Raw genomic sequence first — 6,566 nt, 5'->3', positions numbered from 1 at the left:
TTAGCTGGCACAGTGACGTCACAGCTGCTGGGTCGATTCCCGGCTCTCCTTGTTCTTGTTGCCGTCCACAGAACTGTTCCTCATTCAGTTGTTGTTTTTTTACACAGTTCTTTGTAAATTCCAGTGAGTGTTGTTTGTAAAAAGTCTCAGGTCATCAGCAGCTTCTGAACTTCTCAAACCAGCCCGTCTGACACCAACGTTTGTAAAGTTAAACACAGCACACTTTTACCCCTTCTTGATGTTTGACATGAACATTAACTGAAGCTCTTGATCTTTCTTACTATGATTTTTATTTTCTTTTTGCATTGTGCTGCCGCTACATGGTCACCATGTCCAGCCTTAAATCATAGATAAGAAATAAAACACAATGGAGTGTGTTGTTACAGGGAAATATGGCACATTAGGATGCTGAGATATGTCCTATGTAGGTATCTGGTTTATACTTAAAGCATGGCCTTTGTGCATACATGCAGAGACAGTGGCTCTGTTCATATACCTGACTGTATATCTTATATGTGGGGAATTGAAAACGACATCCAACTGGCAGATCCAAAACATTCCAATCATCTCTGATCATCAGGATTCATCAATTTAACTGTAAATGTATAGAGAGTTTATGCACAGGGATAAGATCTACATAGACAGTCTTTTTTTTTTCCTTATTTTTTTTTGTTTGTTTAAAGAAATTTGTTTGTTTATTAGAAATTGCCATATGGCATCCAAGACTATAATTTATCATGCGCTGAAGATTTTCTGAAGACACTTATAGTAGAATAGTTTGAGTATTACTAACATACTATTCCCTTATATTTAATTATCATCATTAAAGTAATAACCACAGGATGTTTTCTACAACAGGGGGCAGAGCTTTTTCTTACAAGGCCCCAAAGATTTGGAATAGTCTTCCAGTTAATGCTCAGGACTCAGACACAGTCTCAGTGTTTAAGTCCAGGCTAAAAACCTATATTTAGCCAAGCATTTTTGTAAATAGATTTGCCTTAGGTAAAAAGCAGATCTGGGGGACTCATGGACATAGAGTATTACGGTGAACTGGTATGTTTAGCTGTTGTTTTCCCCACTCTCATTGATCACTCAGGTTTGTTGACGGTGAGGTGATTGGTCGCTTTACATCTCAGGGAGCCCTCATGACTGTGTTACCTTCTGGCTCTCCCTTGTAGTTATGCTGTCATAGTTAGTCCTGCTGGAGGGACTACACCCTACAGGGTTTACACTCTGCACTAAATATACATTCACTTTATACATTGTTTAACTGTGACCATACCTAACTGCCATCTCTCCTTCTCTTCTGCTTCCCTCTCTTCCTCTCTCTTTCCCTCTACCTGTCTCTCTGTCGAGCTTTACATGCCGCTCCTGAGCTGCCAGTGATTCTGGTTGGAGATCTCATCGCATGGATGCCCGCATGGTCTACCTGGGATGCGTGTGGTGACTGGGGACAGTTCCACTTTTCCATGAAGACGGTTCTGTCCTCGGCAGATACACAGTTGTTCTCTGAAGACTTGTGACTTCAGTTGCTCAATAGTTCCGGACTGGAGTTTCCTACAGTCTACCTGAGCCTCCAGTAACTAACTGGACTTCATTTTAACTTAAACACATCTCCTGTTGTATACTGAACTTCCAGTATGATGCAAATCAATCCCTGCTATCCGTTTCACCCAAATGAGGATGGGTTCCCTTTTAAATCTGGTTCCTCTCAAGGTTTCGTCCTATTACCATCTCAGGGAGTTTTTCTTTGCCACTGTTGCCGTGCTTATCAGGGACAGTTTTATTATTTTGATTCATACACATTCACATTTCATACAATAATTTAATAATTATTAAATAATTATTAAATAATTTTTTTGATTGTGTAAAGCTGCTTTGCGACTATGTCAATTGTTAAAAGTGCTATACAAATAAAATTAAATTTAGTTTTCTCAGAATAGAAAATAGTAGGTTATACATAACTACTCATTTAAAAAATGAGAGAGAGAGAAAAGAGGAATTTTGGGCACGACAAACTATGTACAGTACTAAGTACTATACAGTGGTGGCGAGGAGACAGTAAATAAAAGTGATTGGTTATTGAGAACAGTATTTTTCAATGTCTTTTTGAAACATCACTAGATTTGTCACTAAGCTCTTTTTTAATTAAATTTACTAAAGCGGCCTAAAATTCATCAAAGCTAGCCGAAAAAAAAAAGACATTCTATAGTTACATTCTGCTTACAACTAGGATGATCATGACTCTTGTCATGAACTGTGTATCAAATTGAAAACCCAAATTGAAGACTAAACAACAAAATAGATATTTTGGTGGGTCTGAAGGCCACATGAAAGGTTTTTAAAATAAACTTGGAAAAGGAAAAATAGTTAGCATTTGTTAGTATAAAATAAAAGTTTACACCAGTACATAAGTATGCAGTTTGTTTAGTAATGGATGATGGGTGAGGAAATTTTTTAGAAAATTATTTCCATCACCTACAGCTGCTTTTGTTGAAAATTACTAATTTACACATATCTAAATTTAATCAGCACACCTTTATTGTTAGGTTCTGCTTTTCGAACGGACTTGCTTGTTACCAATGCCATCTTCCATCATTTATACAGTATACTAATAGAAGGGGTAGTAATGGTATATTCTTACACTCAGATTTAATGTGTAATGGTTAGCACTGTCGCCTTGGACCTTCATGGAGTTTGCATGTTCTACCTGTGCTTAGTGGCTTTCCTCCTGGTACTCCCGTTTCCTCCCACAGTCCAAAGACCAACAGATTAGGCTCATTTGCGTTCCCAAATTGGCCGTAGTGTGTGACAGAGTGTGTGTATGTGTGTGTGTGCCCTGCAATAGATTGGCACCCTGTCCAGGGTGTACTCAACCTCGTGCCCTAAGTCTCCTCTAGGGATAGACTCCAGGCCCCTTTGTGACCCTTAATACAGGATAAAGCTGTATAGACACTGAGTAAGTGAGTGGAAGTGTACACTTGGCCACAAGAGGGTGTATAAGGTCTGGTTTCTAAGAATGTCAAGTCTAGTGTTTCACAGCCGTGAACCTAGAGCAAAGCTCATGGCAAATTTGAATATGTTCCTGCTTTTACACACCCATTTACCCTCATTTTAACCTGCATTTTCCTGTAAAGGTCCCACCGGTTTGTGAGTGCTGTAGTTTATATTGTAATTTATATTGATGTGCTTTATTTGTTTGTCTCACATTTCACAACGTAAAGAACAGAATAATTAAAACAGAAGATTTTACTGTGCCAACACAGAACTTGTATTTGGTCCAACTGTGTGTAAGTATATGTGTGTGTGTGCGTGTGTGTGTGTGTGTGCGTATGAAAAACCAGCCTCTATGGCACTCTGTGTAAACTGAAAATGAAGTGACAATAAGCTGATGAAATGGCGGCAGGGAAGCACGGTGTCTCAGTTAAGCACTGTTGCTTTGCACCTCCAGGCTTGCGTGTGAAATTGCCTCTAGTCCATGTGCATGGAGTTTGCATGTTATCTCCAAGCTTTGTGGGTTAACTGGTTTTCTCCCCACAGCCCAAATACTTTATAGGTGTATTGCTGTTTCCAGAGTGATTTTTTCATATGATTGTGTGTGTGAGTGTGTGTGCTTGTGCCCTGCAATAGGTTGGCACCTCATCCAGAGTGTCCCCTGCCATGTGGAGCCCACTTATATATACAGTATAGGAAGGCATGTGATGGTCAGAGCAACTCCAAAGCTTCATCTCTTGTCAGGTCTTCCTGGTATAGACTGGTCAGTCTTTACTTTATCAAAAGTGGTCCAAGTGAGGACAACTGGTGAAGCAATGGCAGGGCCTTGACTGTTTTTTTTTTTTTTTGCAGACCAAGTACACACCCCTTCATGGCAATGGTAATCCCTAATAGAAGTTCACTCATTAGCAGAATACTGCATCCTTTCACTCTGCAAAACGGTTTGAGAAACATGCCAATCTTCAGGGTTGTTGACTTGGCTTTATATATGTAAGAAGTAAGAGATAAAGATGAGTTTAAGAGGGATTGATGATGGATGGGAGCTCTTCCAGACCAACACGATGGATGGGAGGATGGGAGGAGGACTAATCTGACAGCGCTACCAAGCTCTGTCTGAATGCCCTGGGGGATTTAAATGGACCTATTGTGAAAAAAAGTGGCAGCACAAGCAGCCCCGAGCCCAACTGGGCAAACATACTGTAGGTCTTTCCCAAAGCTTTTAATGAGATCAGCTAAACACTGACAGCAGCTTTCCGGCACTTCCTAGTCAAGATGCCCAAAGTATATCAGCATATCAGCCAGACAGCAAGGAAACCTATGTTCACCTTGACTTTGGTGAGGAGGTTTTTGTCCCATTGAGCTGTTTTGAAGCCTTTTATTATGAAAACTGGAGCCAGAATATTCTCAGTAGAATACTGAGACATGGACAGTGGGTCTGACTTTTTTTTCCTGAACTTGCACATGCTATACCAGTGGGTCAGGTGTAGCTCACTGGTTAAGACCCTGGCCTACTGATGGCCCTTGAGCATGACCCTTAACCCTCAACGGCTCAGATGTATAACGACCCCCTGAACACACTGCATCCGCCCCTCGTTCATGCTAAACTTCTCACTCTGTATGTAGTTTTATCACCTACAGTATATGTTTGTTGCAAAAACTATTTGCTTGTATCATAAAGATAATATTAAAAAAAAATGTTAACAGAGCTATTTTTATTTTTGAAGTGGGGTTAGTAATGACATATACACACCATGTATGTGTACATTTGGCCACAAGGGGGAGTATAAGACCTGATTTTTGAGATCTCAGCCCTGGATCTAGAGCAACTCTTGTGGCAAATTTGAATATGTTCCTGCTTTTACACACCCATTTAACCACAGGAGGTTGTGTTGTATAGCTGATTAGATGAATAATTTAAAATGAGAGCCAAAAAAGCCTGAAATTCTGACGTAAAAGGATTCTTAAGTATTTATATGGACTAGTAATTTTTCATATACGCATTTTATCATTTCTTCTTGTAGAAATTTGTGATCTTTGTATTTCCATCAGGATATACTATAGATGCTGTAATTTGCATCGCTATGCTTCATTTTTTTGAGCCTCATCCTTGTTTTTTTTTTGTAAGATTTAAATATGATTTGTCATTTAATCGTGATTTATATTTGACTACAGTGTTAACTAATAAGGCCAGTGTACAGCCCTGGTGAAGATTGGGATTGGGGATTATAGACAGAAGACTGTATTGCGTCACTACAGAACTTCAGTTCTAGTACATTTCTCTCACTTATTCTTCTTCTACATGGCATAACTCGTTTGTCTGTTTGTTTATTGCCTACTCTCGCTTTCTGTATGCTGGCAAGGGCTATATGAAAAGGTGTGTATGTGCATAAGGTGGGGGTAGGGTATGGGTGGTTATGTGTGTGTGCGTGCGTGCGCGTGCGTTACTCTAGCTATATGAATGAAGTAGTGTTTAGTGGTGCCTCATGAATGCTGTTTTGCAGGCCCAGCAGACAGGCCACCTCATTCAGACAATTTTAACTCCCCTCCCAATGCACTTTATATGAAACCCAGCCCCTATGACGCTAAGGATAAACTGAAGATGGAGTGTAAATAAGCTGAAGAAATGGTATTAATTCTATCACCTCTGTCCATCTTATTATATAAGATCTTTGTGCTTGCTCTACTTGTTTTTCTTTGACTACTCCCTCTAATTAGCGTGTGTGTGTGTGTGTGTGTGTGTGTGTGTGTGTGTGTACGCTTTTGATCGCTGTGGGAACTGTGATCTGGGTGGGCTGAGATTAAATGAGCTTAAGATGAGAACACTGTAAGTCTATGTATATGAGCTATATAGTGCCAGGCTGATGAGGGTGTTATATAAAGGAGTTTCTATTACTTATTATTTACCCAGTTTATTTTGCTTTGTTTATTCCTTATTAAATTTCATCCTCATTATTAACGAGGGCCCTTTGTTCCATGCGTGTCACAGTGGCTTAGTGGTTAGCACTGTCGCCGTGCACCTCCAGGGTCTGGGTTGGGTCCCCGCCACAGCTCTGTGTGCATGGAGTTTGCATGTTCTCCCTGTGCTTGGTGGGTTTCCTCCGGGTACTTGGGATCCCTTCCACAGACCAAAGACATCCAAATTAGGCTAATTGGTGTTTTCAATTCGCCTGGAGTGTATGAGTGAGTAAGTGTGTATGTGCCCTGCGATGCATTGGCACCCTGTCCAGGGTGTAGCCCGCCTTGTGCCCTCAGTCTCCTGGAATAGGTTTCCCCCGCCCCACGACCCTGTTTACAGGACAAAGCGGTATAGACTATGAGTGAGTAAGTGAGTGTTTGTTCCATTATTATTTTTATCCAGACTCAGGACATGACTTTAGACATGGTTATCTGTTACCCCTTTAAGAAAAGCTTTGAGTTTCTATTTGAGCTGTACAGGTGGGTCCCACTAGTGTACAGCTCGTGAACGCTGCCTGAGGTGTTGCCCCTTTAAGAGTTTCCCAGCACCAGACAGCCTCTCCGAGCTGATTCTGCCCTATGTAACTCAGTGTGTGTGTGTGAGTGTGTGTGTGCCG

This window comes from Clarias gariepinus, chromosome 6 (assembly GCF_024256425.1).
Source record: "Clarias gariepinus isolate MV-2021 ecotype Netherlands chromosome 6, CGAR_prim_01v2, whole genome shotgun sequence".
NCBI classification, from domain to species: Eukaryota; Metazoa; Chordata; class Actinopteri; order Siluriformes; family Clariidae; genus Clarias; species Clarias gariepinus.
Note: the sequence above shows the minus strand (reverse complement) of the source record.